Here is a 16,646-nt window from a genome sequence, read left to right on the forward strand (position 1 = left end):
CTCGTTCCTCCATTTTAAGGATCCAAGTTTTATGCATCTAATCTATACATATTTTATGAAGCACTTTGTCTCTATTTGAATATAAATAATCTAATAAGTATTTTAGAAGTATTTCTATTTATCATAACAATCATAATAGGCTAGCATATCATGTTAGGATAGTTCTTTAACTAATCTTTTCATCTTATCATCATATACATGCTAGTTTAATTCATATTTGTTAATATCATGCACATTTAGGATTGCATTCATGTTAGATTGATCAAGTATCCCTCATTCTCATGATTGTCATCCCTAAGTCACTTTGCTAAGTGATCTGAGAGCAAAGGCATTGGATTGAGGGGTCTTGTGAGATAGAGAACAATAGAACATCACTTGGGAAGTTGAGTTATTCCATATAACTCCATAACTTGCACCAAGAGTCCCATTAGTGTGTGGACTAGTCTTGAATTCGTATTTTTCGTTTCATCAGACCACTTCTCCCGCAAACATTTTTGGCACCCACCGTGGGGCATAACCCCATTTATGAAATCATTTTTGATGCAGGACTAACTTTGTAGGTATGCGGAAAAGCTGAGTTGGCATGTCTATGCCATCCTTTAGCACATCCAATCTGTCTTCTGGCACATACTACTCATTGTTTAGCGTGTTGAACCCAAAACTTGGTGTATTCTATAGTAACATTAGTGCATAACACTTTTGTTGATTCCCGGTAAGCATCAGTGCTATGAAGCATTAGTCCAACGCATCCATGCAACAATGTAGCACATCTAGGTTTTCTATTAGCGCATAGGTTCTATTTTGTAGTGCATCGGGTCTATAGATTAGCATGTTGGAACCCTAAAATTTTCAAATTTTAGAGTTCCAGATTTGTGCCAAAATTCAGATTTCTATGCTCAATCATGTGTAACATCTATAATCAAGTAAGTTCATTCAATTATAACTTGCAAAGACCAAGTCTGATGCATCCATCAAGAGGTCAGCTTGAGGTATGTATATGTTTCACAAATTTAGGAATCAAGCCAGGTATACCTTTTCGAACCATAATTCTTTTTCATCTCAACACTTCAAGTCAAATTAGCTATTTCTTTGTATTTTGTGTATATCTCAAGACCTACGTTTCGAATTTCGGATTCATATGAGATTATTTGATATGTTTTCTAAAGGCAAATCTAAATTCAAATCTTTTCAGTCGGATGTTAGTAAATCATTTTGTAGGAGCATAACTGAAGAACATGGAGCTGCGTTAGAAGAGGGAAAGCCTTTATCCCACATTGTTTGTGGGATAGGCTCTTTTAACACTTAAATCCAAAGCGGCCCATATGATAACTGTTGAAAGACAAATGGCTTTTGGCGTGAAGAAGGCTGAACCTAGTGGACCCCATGCATGCAGATGCACATCTCGAGGCAACCAAAGTTTTATGACAAACTGGTGAGGATGGAGGCTAAAGATTGAGCAAGTCAGACATATTTGATAGTCGGGCGAAAAGATCCAATGGTGGTCGCTATACCGCAATGAGAAACAACTCGCTGGTTAATCCTCACGACTTGGTGACTAAGCACGTGTGGAAAAGGGAAGGTTAACGAGCATGTAAGTTCGAGATTGATCCAATGATGGTCGCTATACCACGATAGGAAGTTGCATGACCTATATCCCCTACGACATAGCGACTGCCAAGGTGGCAAATGAGGTGTCATCCTGGTGGATCTACAAGCGAACTAGGATGTGCCACGTGGCAGAGCGTAGAAGAAGAACCCAGGTCCAAGTGGTGGGTAGGTGGATCTGCGGGCGAACCAAAGAGTGATAGGTGACACAGATGGATAAAGAGAAGAGAGAGCTGCTCAAGCAAGGTTAAAGGTTGAGCAGATAAGGAAGATCGGATGGTCGGTCGAGTCAATCCGACGGTGGTCGCTATATTGCGATCAGAAGATGTGTGATGTTTATTCGCCGTGACATGGCGACTGAGTGGTGGGGCTCGCTAAGGAAGCAGTTCGGAGGAGATAATGTGTGATTAGCAACAAAAAGGAACCAAAGTGAAACGGTGGGTCTGGTCAAGATGAGTTAGCAGCTGAAGTGGCAGTCAGGTGGCATGTCATCAAAAAATGACTTATCGAACAAACCTAGGCTGCGATGGATCTCTAAAAGGACTCACCAAAAGCAGCAGTTTCATCGACATGAAATACATCGAAGAAATCAAAAGTGGTCCCACCGATAAAATAAAAAGTATCGATGAAACTACAGAATCGATAAGACCTGTGAACAGCTTGCCGAGGGAGGAAGTTTGGCCGAAAGAATAATAAAAGGGAAGTATTTCTTATCGTATCACACTGCCTTATCTATTATTTGAATGTGCGTTAAAGATGAAATTTATGTATATCTATCCTAAATAAGTGCTTTGTATATATATATTTTTAGGATAAAACATTAATTTATATAAATGGATGTTATGTTCGCAAAATTATTTTCTTAAAGATGGAAATACTTTGATTTGAATGAATTATTTTAAACAAGTATAAGGAAATAAAGATTATTGACTTTTCAATATGTTTTAATTTTTAAATTAAGGAATTTGATTGGCTTATCTCATGTGCAGGAGATAATGAGAAGATGATGGATATTTGCTAAAGAATTTTATCAAGGCAGAGAATATAAGACACATGATTGGAGTGTCATTTAGTATTTTTAAGGATTCTCAATTGTAATTAATTATTAAACCAAAGGGTGTGTTCTTTGGAATGCAACTGTCTGTAACTCCCTTCTGTGTATGAAAGGGTGTGTCCTTTCATATATGCATTTCGATTTAGATACTTAGAGGGAGACATTTTTGTATGTAAGGGGAGGAGTCATAAGAACAAAATACTATTGTAAGGATTGAATATCATTTTGTATTAGAGAAGTCTATAGGAAGAAGAAGTATCATTTTGTGCAAGAAATTTGTAATGGAGTATCTACAAGTGCAGCTTATGTATGCAATTATTTCCTTAAGATTAATATACAAGGTTCACTGTTTCTTTTTCCAAATATTGTGTACACTTTTGCGTTGATAATTATCTTTGTCCTCTTGATAAATATGTTTATAGATTTGCTATGATGTGAATCACATGTCGTTGCATTAAGTGAAAGATTGAGTTCTTATTGTTTGTGTAACACATACTGAACCTTCATAGTTGATGAGAAATTGTCTCTTGAATTGATAAGATATTTTGTCCACAAAGTGTCATATATATATATCCCTGGATAGAGGCACTGGTCTGTTATTGATCTTTTAAGGTTTTGATCTGTATGCATTCAAGGTCCTCGATAGAGAAACGTTCTTCCCAAATCCTATATGAACTGATCTATGCATATTTCATTTAAGTCCTGAAAGCAATCTCATTTTCAATATACATTCACAATCATTTCTTTTCAAAGCATTTAGTTAAAGCACATAATAAAGCATAGTTGTAGAACAATAATTTGCCAGTTGTGTAAACTTGCTAAAAGGTTTAAATCCACTATAAATAACCTCTTTTGTGCCTAAGAGGAAGAGGCACACCCACCTAGGTTCAGTGGAGCATTAAGTGCAGAGGGATTTGGTCTTTGACCATCCATGTTCGTTGGCCAAGGCTGATTGGACTACTTGAGGATTTGGCAAGTCTTTTGGTTTTCCAATATGTGGTTTTGGGAACCAACAAATTGGTGACTCTGCTGGGGAGTTGTTACAAAAAGTATTCAGAATTTCTGGTGAGCTTATTTTAGGTTCTGCTGGAGGAAGAAGCTTGGAAAGTAAATAAAAGTATTATTCCTCTTAGGAGGTGGCGACTCTACCTAATAAGAAGTTTTATTTAAATTTAAATAAAATTTAAAAACTTTATTTAAATTTTAATAAGCACCGCTAAAGGTGTTGCCGCCCACATGGCCCCCTTACAAAGTGAAGGCGGTGATGTTGGGGAACATGATGTCATCCCCCACCACAACCTCGCAACCATAGCCCCATGAGGAGGGAAGCCTCGGCTCCCCCCCCATGGGGTACATGGTGGGCACCACCACGTCCCCCCAACCAATCAAAAAACCCAGTTTTTTTTAATATATATTTTTTAATTTTTCAAAACACATTTTACCAGAAATAGAAAGCTCAGAAGAAAAAATTCTAAGTTAACTAATAATAATAAAATTAAATTTTTTCTTTTTTTTTAAATATTATTTTTTAAAATCAAACCTCCAATATAAAGTATACTCAAAAAATTTCTGAGTCAAATAAATAGAGGAAGAATAATTATTTTTTTTAAAACAAATCAACTTCCAGGCAACCAAACTTGGGCAAATTTTGCCAGCATAACCTCATACAGGGGTGAATTTCAACAAATTTAAACTTTCCCCCAAATCAATCTCTAAATAAGTAAACTAATTTTCTATTTTATAAAAAATTGAAAACTTCAAGAATGAAATCTCTCTTTTTTTTTTACAAAAACAACATAGTGAACAACCACTCCCCAAATTTCAATTTGAAACTAATTTTTCAACAAATTAAGAAATGATTGGGGAATTGAAAAGAAACCAAAGGGGGTTTTAAATTCCAAATTTAAATGTTGTCTTTCTCCTTTTTTCAACAAAACCTAAATGAGATTGCAACCAGATGATTTCAAACACACACATATAGAATTTTCTTCAAATCAATAAACTTGGAAAACATAGGTTTTTACAACACCAACTTTAATAAGCTATCCTGGAAGATAATATGGAAGAGCTAAATCCTGCAACTGGAAAAATTCCTCAACCAGAGATGAAGACCAAATTTCAAACCAAAAACTACCTCCCTCCTCTTCCCGTGAAAAACATAGATAAATAGAAAAATTTTAACCTTAAAGTCTATTCTAGGTTAAAATTATTTCTACCCAATCAAAACATTTCTCATAAAGTAAATTTCCAAAAATGTTTTTCTCTCCAAATTTCATTTTCTAATTTTAACTAAAGTGCCAATTTACCATTCCAAAAATTCAATGAGGGAGATATTTTAATTTTTCAATTCTATTTAAGATTTTCAAAAATGCATACACATAGTATAATATCACAATTAGACAATAAAAATTGATCAAACTCCCTAATTTAATGCATTGACTAAATTGATTTAACAATTTATAATATTAAGGGTCCTAATTAATTTTTATACCTTTATTTAAATATGCAAATAAAACATATTAACTAATCAAACACTTTAAGGTTTAATAATTAATTTCACAAAACGCATAACACACAACTCAAGTAAATCAAAAAAACACATGACCCGCATACCAAACATAGGGAACTGACAGACAATCGACGATGCTCACTTTGAGCATGACTAGGGTTAACTATAGGGCCTTCCAACTATCTCCTCCACTTCCATCAGGTCAATAAGGTACGCTCAGACCTGTGAAGCCAGGTGGAGTTGATACCTCGTACCTACACAATACTTGTACCTGTAATTTTTTGCATCAACGAACCACATATGCATATATATGCAAACACAATAAATAGATCGGTGAAGGAGAATCGTGACGTTCCTTGTCTCACCGAAGTGAGTGAAGGAACATCATCTCCTTGCACTCCATACACTCACAAACATGATAACATGCATATAACGCAACTCACGTAAAAAATAAATGTGTCAGTCCATGTCGGTAATCCAATAAAATAACATTTAACTATCAATAAGGAAATACTGCATGAACAACATACACTGCAACTCAAATTAAAGCATAACATATCATAGCATAATGTTTGCGTAATATATCACAATATAATGTATCCACTAATATCCACGGAAAAAGTCAACTGAAATCAAAATATGAATCTAAAAAATCTAATCGAGTGAGGGGTACTACAAAGACAAAGTGCTAATTCAGCATATTAGTGGTTACCCCTTGAAAGCAGTAATTGTCCCAAGGATTTCTAGCATGAAGACATTATATTTGAGGTAGGATACATTTATGAAGAATTATGTGTGAAGTGATTTAATGATGTATTTCCTGGTAGTAATCTAGTTTAAGTAAATTAAGATATAGTTTATAATTAGCACTTTAAATATCTTAAATGTTCAAAGATATCATGTAGTTTTATATTAGTATTGGAATTGATGTTGGAGCCCATATTGAGATTCCTTGGGTAGTTTTGTAGAGATACTTATGTATAAATAATTTTTGTAACAAACTAGTTTAGATTTTGTCTCTGTTTCACCTTAGTGGTTGGGAACCGATGAGAGAATTGTCTGGGGTATGAGGCCCTAGAAAGGGTTTTGTACCCGCTTTTGTAAATTATATGATTTTTATGTCGAACTAAGAAGTCTCTATGCTTTCACGTAGGCAAGGCCATTTGTGATGAGCCCCCGAGACTTTAGATTTAGCCCTTAGGTTTGTCTCTTTTGAGTTTTGTCTTATCTTGCCACTCTTTACTATGTCATGTGTTTATCCTTGTGAGTTTGATGGTAGATGATTGATCCAGTTAAATTACTAATATGATTTACCTTATTGGATATGTATCTAGCATTTGATGGATCTGATATTGTCCATCTAGTGGTGTAGACATATGTGTAGGAACATATGGTGGGTCAGACCAAGTACTATACAGGGAAGAGAAAAATCAGGTATGAGGTGAAATGTTTGTTAGTTGAGTGTTGTATAAATTAGAATTCATTTTGTTATAGTGAGTATGATCATAATATCTTTTATCAAATTTGTAATATGTTATTTAAAAAGAATGGTTGCTACTTTTTAGTGATGTTCACTTGGGTAAGAAGTGGGAATTACACGATGAATCCCTTATTCAGTTTGAACTTCACAAAAGGTTGTTGAGCACAAACACTTTTATCAGTCGGAGCCATTGAAGAGGATTGTTCCAATTGACTCATGGTAAGGTGATAATTATGAAGTACTACACACAATTACGTAAAAGAAGTAAACTCAGAAAAGATAAGTTCATCTCTAATGTCTTTTTGCAAATTAGAAATGAAAATTCTTTGAATGTCTTGCTTAAGCACAGGAAAAGAAATTTGTGAATATAGATGCATATATCTACCAATAAAATTAATCATTTTATCTTTAACACCTTGCTTATAATGCATAAAATTAATTAAAGTAATTTTAAGACCAATATTATTGTGAAATTATTGAATGAAAGCATTAGCCATATTGTTAAAAAGAAGTAATAGAATACAGAGGAAAATAACAATACCATTGCAAAGCTTTATCTGTAAGTGTTCTAGTAAACAATTTAGCCAACAATCTTTGGTCATGAGCAAAGTCACTACACAAAGTTTGGAATGTTTTAACATGAGTCAAGGGATCACCTTTTCCATTATAAAGCTCCAATTGAGGGACTTCCACATGTTTAGGAGGGATAGCAAGAAAAATATAATTGGATAATGGGCTCACTACATCAAATGTGGGCACATTATACTTAGATTGATTCATGGAAGATATTTGTTGTTGTATAGAATACACTGTTTGGGCTAGAGTGTTGATGGTAGATTCGGTCGATGGATTGAAATTGAACATGTTGGATTAAGAAGGAGGGCTAACATTGTTTAATGGAGGAGGAGTTTGATAATAAGGAGGCGAGACACTATGATAGGTAGGTATGGGAGATGATTGGGTAAGAAATGGAAGACTCATAGGAGGGATAAAGGAATTATGATTAGACGAGTTTCCCCCTTGACTAACATGTGTAGGTATGACATTTTGTGTAGAGGCATCCATGATGTTAGATGTAAAGGTGGGAACACTAGCCATAGAAGTAGTCACATGAATGGAATGATTAACTTGACTAGGAGGTTGTGTATAACCAAGCGTTTCAACACAACTCTCCATAAACATAATATTAGTATCCAAAATATGAGCAATACCATGCAAAAAATCAACACCAAGTTTATCACTTTGAACCATTCTTTTCAATCCTTCAATCAATGTAGAGCTTCACTTTTTGAGTATTGTTGACTCATCCACTATCAAAGATTTTCAAATTGATTGTCAATCTTTGCCAATTGGTCAACAAAAACCCTAGTTAGTGGTTCCTCCACATCATGAGTATCATGAAAAGAATTAGGAGAAACAAGATTGTTTGTAGGATTGAAAGAACCATTGATATCTTCATGGAATAAGTTATTCAAATTAGGTTCCATCTCCTTAGTAATTAAACCTTGGGAAGCCTTAATTCTACAACTCCTTCTCATGGGGATATTATAGATTGGACTAATAGTAGTAAAACTAATGCACAAAGGAGGGAAACTGAATTTTTTTAATTTGAAATAATTAAACAATACAATTTTTATTTAAAAATGATTGTTTAATTAATTAAGAAAATTGATTTGTGATTTTGAAAAGACTAATGCATGCAATCCATTAGTAAATTTAAATTTAAAAATTAGGGTTTTGTGACAATAACCTCTTAATTTTAAAAATTAATTTGAAATTGGATCTAAGATTGCAATTTTGAATTGGGACTATCATTAACAATCAAGTCTTAAATAATTAATCCAAAATTTAAACAAACCACAAGCTCAATTTTAAATTTAAAAATTAGGGTTTTAAAATTAACCACTAAATTTTTTAAATTTGATTGAAATTAAACTTATAAGTGAAAATTTGAATTGTGTAATGGGAAAACACTCAGAACTGAAATAATTAATCCAAATTAAGCAATTCACAAGGCCACTTTTAAATTTAAAAATTAGGGTTTTGTTGAATTTGACCACTAAATTTTTTAAATTTGCTTGGTAATGAAAATTGTAAATGAAAATTTGAATTTTAAATTGCATAAACACTCAGATATGAGAACATAAATCAGAATTAAATGTGTAAGGAGTCGAGTTCACTAAAATGCAATGGTGAAAAATTAGGATTTACACCATTAGATGTATGAAATCACTATTTTTTCTTAGATGATCATTACATTTAAAAGAGGGATGAGATCCAATAGATTCAGTCACAAATCGACAAGGATAAGGATTGAGTAATAATTGGATGCAAGGGGGTGAAAATTGTTTACCCTTTTTTGTGAGTTGAATTGCTGAAACTAGGGTAAAGTGCTTGAAATGAAGATAAATACATGAAAACCGTGAGCTACATATGCAGTACTGAGACACACACTTACATCTAAGGATTATAAGAAGATTCATATATGATCCCCGAAAAATCTCTAAAAATATCGGGACTAGAATGATCATCACTCTGGTCCTCCTAAGTTCTTAGACACCAAAGGGGCTTGATTCATCTCTATAAATAATGTCTATTCTGAATATCGTAGCTCCGTACATGTTTCCTGCACACAAAAATAAAGGTAAATAGGTTGAGAATATGGGCTTGCCTAATTCAAACCCTGATTTTGGAATTAACCATGAAATAGAGATAAAAAATAATTAAATTGTTGTAATTGAAGATTCTCCTTTTGAGGGAGATGCTAAATAATAAATGAAAACCAAATGATATACCTCTTTGTGAAGTTTTGTTTGTCTGCACATGAGATTAGGGTTTCAAGTCTTTGATAAAATAGGATGTGAATCTCCACTTCAATGCTTGAATCTTGACTTTGTTGTTGCTCCAAGGCTTGAAGGAAAACTAAATACTTTCTAAATTGCCTGAATGCTTGAATGTAGTTACCTGTGTGTTTGAATGTGCGTCTTAGGTTTTCAAATGGGAGGGGAAGGTCCCCTTTCTTATTTGCTCGTAAAAAAACTTGCTAATTTTTTGACATGAGACGACACGAAGTTGGGATTCCCGTTTATATTTGAAATGGCAAAAAGGGTTTTGAAAAGGGCTCGATTAGGGAGGACCAAAGCATGGCACCCTCTTCCTACCCCAATTTAGGGCTAAAATAAGGTGCCATGTTGATGTAAAAGTAAAAAAGTGCAGTCATACTTGAGTGATATGAGAAGAATCAGGTCCAGTCAGGCCTAGGGATGCAAATGCTAAGGTAGGGACCCAAATGTGGTCAAAATTATATAGGGGTACAATTTTAGAATGCTACATGTATATTTTATTAGCATATGTTCTTATCTATCTCCAAGAAATCTTACCAGAAAGATTATCCAAGACATTACTTTCAATTTTCAAAATAATATTTTCCTTCAACAACACAAGGATTTTCATTTTCACCATGTTCACAAGAATTTCCATTTTCAACATCAAAAGGATTTTCATTTCACCAACACAAGAGATTTCATTCTCATTATCTCTTTGTACCATTTTGTCATGAACAATATCAATATCAACATTAGTATATCTAGCTTCTAATACATCATTAACATGAATATCATCTATAATCACGTTTTCATATCTTTCAAAGGTAGATTTGAAGATGTACTAGGATTAATTTTTATAATCATATTATCTTCCACATTCACATCTTCCATATTTGCATCATCTACGTTCATCCTATCTCCCATGAGATCTTGAATGTTTTTCTCTTCAATTGTCATGAATCCAAATACATCAATATTATTCTTTTCTTGAATCCTCATTCTTTTATCTCTTTGTCATTGTCTCTTTCTCTCCATGTGCTTCAATTTCCTCAAGGATCATAACCGTCCTTTCTTTCCTCTTTTTACGATGTTTGGATCCCATGATTAGCAAATTCTAACTTGTACTTGATTGAATTAAAAAAAAAAATTAAAAAACATTTAAAATTAATCCTCTTCCAAATGGATCATCACATGCACATTATTCCACTCCAAAGTTCTCCAACGATTTACTCCTTCCCCAATTGTTCCTCTGTTAAAAAAATTGTTCTTGGAATTCTGCTTGTGTATGTTTTTTAGACTTTTCGTGAGTCGATTTGTTCACAAATGATTGGATTGCGTTTCAATCAACACTAAAAATCATTTGGCACGAAGTATTTAGTATAGTCCATATCAAAGGTAGAGTTGAATTACTTCGGAGCTAGTCAAATCAGGTCGTAACTAAGAATTTTATTTCGGACCTTTGAGCAAAATTTTTATGGACACTTAACAGTTAGACAAATAATTTTTTTTTATTGGTAAAGGCAGAGCTAGATTTATATTAATTAGTTTAAATACATAGGTTTGTCACTGAATTCCAAGACATTCAAAAAACCCCTACTCTTAGAGAGCACAGAGATCCCACCAAAAACTGAAAACCTTTAAGCTTATGATTTAACCATTTTTTCTAAGCCATCAAAGGTTTAATAGTCTAGGAAAAGCAAACAGACTATTGACGATAATGGTAGATTTTTAACTACCTAGAAACAAAGTTTTTGAACATAAAATTAAAACCTAATAGAAATATACATATATAATTTGAGTATCCAGTAATCAAAATGAGGTATCCACAGAGAGCCTAGCTTGAGGAGGGAGTGTCGAGTTGTTACAGTTGCTTCCTAGGTTGGCCTCAACCTCTGCTTGCTGAAGAGCCCCAGTCACGACCCATGCTCCTTCGACCTCTGCTTGAGCCACCTCTGCAACTCTACTCTGGTTTTGGCTCTGCTTCTGCAACATTCAAAGGCAAGATTCCGTTCAGCCTTGCAAATTGGAACATAATCTCCTCTTTCCCTTGAGCCTCTAGGTCTTCTCCTAAAAATCTCCATTTGAGGTAGCTTAGCCTTGCACTAGTGAACACTCTGTGCCTATCCAATTATTTACCCTTCAGGTCCAGTAGGAATGGGTAATATTTGATAAGTTCTCCATGGGAGTTAAAGAGGATTCGGTCGCTTGGTCTGGGTGCACCAAAGTCATGGAGGGCCTTATTCAATACTTCTTGAAGTTCTTGAAGAATTTCCACTGGGAAGAGTTCCCTGGTGAGATTCCAAACCATTTGCTTGGGTAGCTTCTGGTCCAACAAAGATGCCACGAATCTGGAGAGATACTGGTGTTATCTCTTGGGTATTCATCTCTGCTCAAATGTGCGCTACCCAGAGTCAATTTGACAGCTAGTAGAACTGGAGGGTTTGCATAGATAAGGAGACGTTTGAGTCTCAAATCCGATATCTTCCTGAATGAAACCTGGCGAGTAGAGGCACTTAGTGAGATAGGAGTGTCTGCACTGAAGCAAGAGGTAGGCCTAGGGTAAACACTCATAATGAAACCGAACGGGGGCTCAGAAGACATGGTAGCCGAGACCAAGGGCAGGTGAGAAGGGAAACCAGAGATGAAACCAGAGGATGCTAGAAGAAAATAAGGAAGCGAGAAGAAGACGCTTCTGCAGGAAGGCGGGCGCACGACTCGACAAGCAATAATGGGTATTAGAGGGCAATAAAGGCTCGCGCGAAGGTGGTAGAGATTAAATGCCCAAATCAAGCCAAATCTACTCAAGTGCAGAGGGAAAGATTAGCTTGCGGACAACTCATGAAAAGGACTAAGCGGTGGCACTCACCAGCTAGAGCTTCGTGGGTCCTGTTTTTATGTAGACGATTTGTCAACTAGGCTAAACCGAACCCACCTTACACCCCAAGATTAACTGAATGGTTTATTTGAAAAAGAAAATAACCATTGGGGTCAACTGCCAAAAGGAGGGTGGGTAAGGAATATTTAAATTTGATTTTTGCAGTCCGCCAATCTATTGGCAAGCAGCATCCCGAACCTTATCTGATCAAGTCTTGTTAGCTTGCTCAATCTAGATTAACAATAGGCTAAAAGCCCTGAGACCACCAGTGAACAAAAGTGCCTTGAGCTGCTACTTTTGATAAGGCATCCGCCTCTTCATTTGCTTCTCTGTAAATATGTTTTGCCTCAAAGTGTTCAAGACTATTCAGGTTTTCTAGTATTCTTTCCAATAGAGCTTGAAGCCTCCAATTGGGGGTCATCTTCTTCCTTATAGCATTAATTGCTATCTCTGAGTCTCCTTCCACTGAAACATTTTTGAGGCCATGGTTGATGCAATCTTTCAAGCCTAGTAGTAGACCAGTAAACTCTGCTATGTTATTGGTGTCTGGAGGGATTGGTTTTGCCATTTTCCCGATGATTGCTCTTGTTTGGTCTCTGATAATATAGCCTATTCCGGAGGGGCTAGGATTGCCTTTGGAAGCCCCATCAAAATTCAGTTTCACCCAATCTGGCTTTGGGGGGGACCAAATTGTATCTTTTCTTTTATTGGTTTTATGGTGAGAAAGTGAGGGGATAATGATTCCTAGCCATTTTTGACTGATTTTCTTATCCCCTGAAGAGAAAAATTTAGGTTGATCCAGAGAGAAGGTTGTTCTGCTATTGATTGAATCCACTATTGCCGATTCTATTGAATTTAGAATTGATTCCTGATTTCTAGCTTTGCCTTCAAATAGCCTGTGATTCCTTTCTTTCCATATTTCCCAAATTAAGCATGATGGAGCAATTTCCATAATTTGGCTCAGCGAGCTCTCCTTTGTATGCAGAGGCCAACTTTGGAATAGAGGCTTAATTTCATTCGGCAAGACTAGGATCAGCTCCAATTTTGCACAGAGCCATCTCCAACATTTGGAGGCAAAGGGGCAATTCAAGAGGAGATGATCCACTGACTCTGATTGGGCTTTGCAAAGTATACATCTTGAAGGTCCTTCATAACCCATTCTTGTGAACTTATCTGTAGTTAGAATTTTTTTTGGATTGCCAACCGTGCAAAGATGCCCGCTTTTGGTATGACTTTGGAGCTCCAAAACATCTTCAAAGGGATATTGTGGTTGTTGTGTTCTACAGGGCTGACCAGAATTCTGCATCCATCCTTTGAGTTATACTGTCCTATTTTGGAAGGATCCCAAATGAGAGAATCTTCCCCTCTTCTGGGGCTGATGTTTCTCACCTCTAAGTGACCTAAGAGTTCTTCCAGATCCTCCCTTGGAATCGGCAGACCCTCCATTGATTTCCACTTCTAGCTTTGTGGGTTCGATATATCAACCATTTCCAAATAGTCTCTAACTCTAACTCCCCGATTCTGTTTGAACCAGTTTTCTGTGGCAGGGATATGAATTATATTTGCCAAGGGTGGATAACCACCCCAGGAGTCTTCCCAGAATAGGCTTGTTGAGCCCTCATGAATATCCCAAGAGATCGAGTTTGAGATCAGGTTTCTACAAGAGATGATGAAGTTCCATATTCTTGATTCTTTAGGGAAAGTTCCTGTTTTGAGGATGTTAAGATGATTCTGATCTGGGAGATACTTTGTTGCTAGCATTCTGACCCAAGAAGCATTTGGGTTTTTGATGAATTTCCATACTAGTTTAGCCCCCCAAGGCTATATTTTGTAATTTAAAATCCTTGATGCCTAAGCCACCCATTGGTCTGGGCTTAATAATTTTGTCCCAGGCTATTAGAGCGATCTTATGCTTCTCTTCAGTGCTTTGCCAAAAGAAATCTCTCATCTTCTTGATAATGAAGGTATTGGCACTAGATGTTAAGGATAAAATAGATAAAAGATAAGTTGGCAAACTGCTTGAATCATGACTAGTCTTCCCGTCCAAGACAACGATTTGCCCTTCCAGGCATTTGCACTTCTTTCAACTTTGATTTTTAGTGGATCCTAGAGTTTAGAGTTCTTTAGACCTCTGTCTATTGGAATGCCCAAATAAGTACATGGAAGGCTTCCTCCTTTGCAATTTAAAATTCTAAGAATTCTGGTCTGAAGTGAAATTGATGTTGTGAAGAAGAAAACTTTAGTTTTGTCCTTGTTTCTTAATTGGTCTGAAGCCCTACCATACATCTCTAGAATCTGATTAAGGTGATTGGCTTCCTTAACATTTATTGTCCCCAATATGAGATTGTCATCTGCAAACTACTGATGGGTAGCTACAAAGTCTTTAGTTATTTTGACTCCCTCTAACTTTTGATTGACATGACTAGCTTTGATGGCCCTTCCCAGAGCCTCCCCCATTATTATATACAAAAAGGGAGAGAGGGGGTCGCCTTGCCTAATGCCCCTTGAGGAAGAGAAAAAACCTGTTGGCTTTCCATTAACCAGTATTGAAAATTTGGGCGTTGAGATGCACTCAAATACCCAATTTATCTATTGCTTATCAAAGCCAAAGGCTTGCATGATTTTACAAAGGAAATGCCAATCTACACTATCATAAGCTTTTGTGATGTCTAGCTTTATTATCATACCTGGCCTATTTGTGGTTTGGAGGGTATGGATTGCTTCTTGTGCTACAATCACTCCATCAAGAATTGATCGGCTCGGTACAAACCCTGTCTGTTCTTCTGAAATGAGGCTGTTCATGAGAGGCTTCATTCTATTAGTCATGACTTTTGAGAGAATTTTGTAGACTATGTTGCATAGAGAAATAGGCCTATAATCTCCAAGGTTTTCTGCCTTCTCTTTCTTTGGGATGAGTGCTATAAAAGTATTATTTACCTCTTTGAGTATTTTCCCTGACCTTCTTGAGCACTCTAAGGCTTTTGAGAGTTCCTGACCTAAGATATGCCAGCATTTCTTATAGAAGTTTGGAGGGAAGCCATCTGGCCCTGGTGCCTTACCAGAGGGAAGCTGATTTAGAGCTTGGAGAGCTTCTTCCATTTTTTATTTTCCCATTTAAAATCTGATTTTGTTCCTCTAATATAATCTTGGGGATCCCAAACAACATCTTCTTTTGATCCAGAAGATGGGATCCTTTAGTGTTGTTCAGGAGATTGGAGTAGTAGGAGATAATCTCTTCTTTTATAACCTTCTGGTCCTCTGAAGTTTGATTGTTTCTGATTTGTAGTTTAGATATCCAATTCTTGCTTCTTCTAATTTTTGTTACATTATGAAAAAACTTAGTGTTTTTGTCCCCCTTTCTGAGCCAATTCTCTCTTGATTTTTGCTTCCAAAAGATTTCTTCTTTAGAGAGGATATCCTCGAACTCCAGTAGGAGGGATCTTTCCTACTGAAAAGATTCTTGATCCATGCCCACCTTGATAATCTTGCCATTTAGGGCTGCTAATTGCTCTTCTATGAGTCTTTTTGATGAGAAGATGTTTTTGAAGTGCTGGGAGTTCCATTGAAGCAATTTCTGTTTGACTAGTTTTAGCTTTGCAATGAAACAGAAGAGTTTTGAGCCCTCAAAGGATTCTTCCTTCCTCCATTTTTCTATCATTATAAGAAAATTTGGCTCTTTCATCCACATATTTTTAAACCTGAAAGGGGTCCTGGATGATCCCTGGGTGCCTTGTAAAGAGAGCAAACTGGGATAGTGGTCCGAGCCTGAGCAAGAGAGAACATTGCAGTGTGGGGTGAATGGAAAAAGAGTAAGATCCCCTTGCCAGAAAAATCTGTCTATTTTTTCTGCTATATTGCTAAAACCTTTTCTTCTGTTAGTCCATGTGTAGGTGTCTCCTGAATCTATTTCCAAGAGGCCATTCCTCTCAATCCAACTATTAAAATCCTGTTGAGCACTCCCTAAGCGAGTGATACCTCCCCTCTTATCTGACGCACTCCTGATAGCGTTAAAGTCACCCCCAATAAAGACTTGTTCCTTCAGCTTTAATTTGAGAAGACTTCCAAATTATCATTAATCCTCCCGAGGCACCTTCTGATGCTACTGTAGTTTTCAAAGAGGCTTGAAACAAGGAACTTATCCCATTTCCAAAGGCAACTGCTAGCTTCTCCTCCAGTTTAGTTTCTTGTAGTAAGCTTAAATCTGCACTGACCAAAAGAATTTGTCTTTTGATCACCCTCTATTTGTTAGGGGCGTTGAGTCCCCTAACATTCCAAGATAAAATTTTCATTGTTGTTCA

This window comes from Cryptomeria japonica, chromosome 5, assembly GCF_030272615.1.
Source record: "Cryptomeria japonica chromosome 5, Sugi_1.0, whole genome shotgun sequence".
Classification (NCBI taxonomy): Eukaryota; Viridiplantae; Streptophyta; class Pinopsida; order Cupressales; family Cupressaceae; genus Cryptomeria; species Cryptomeria japonica.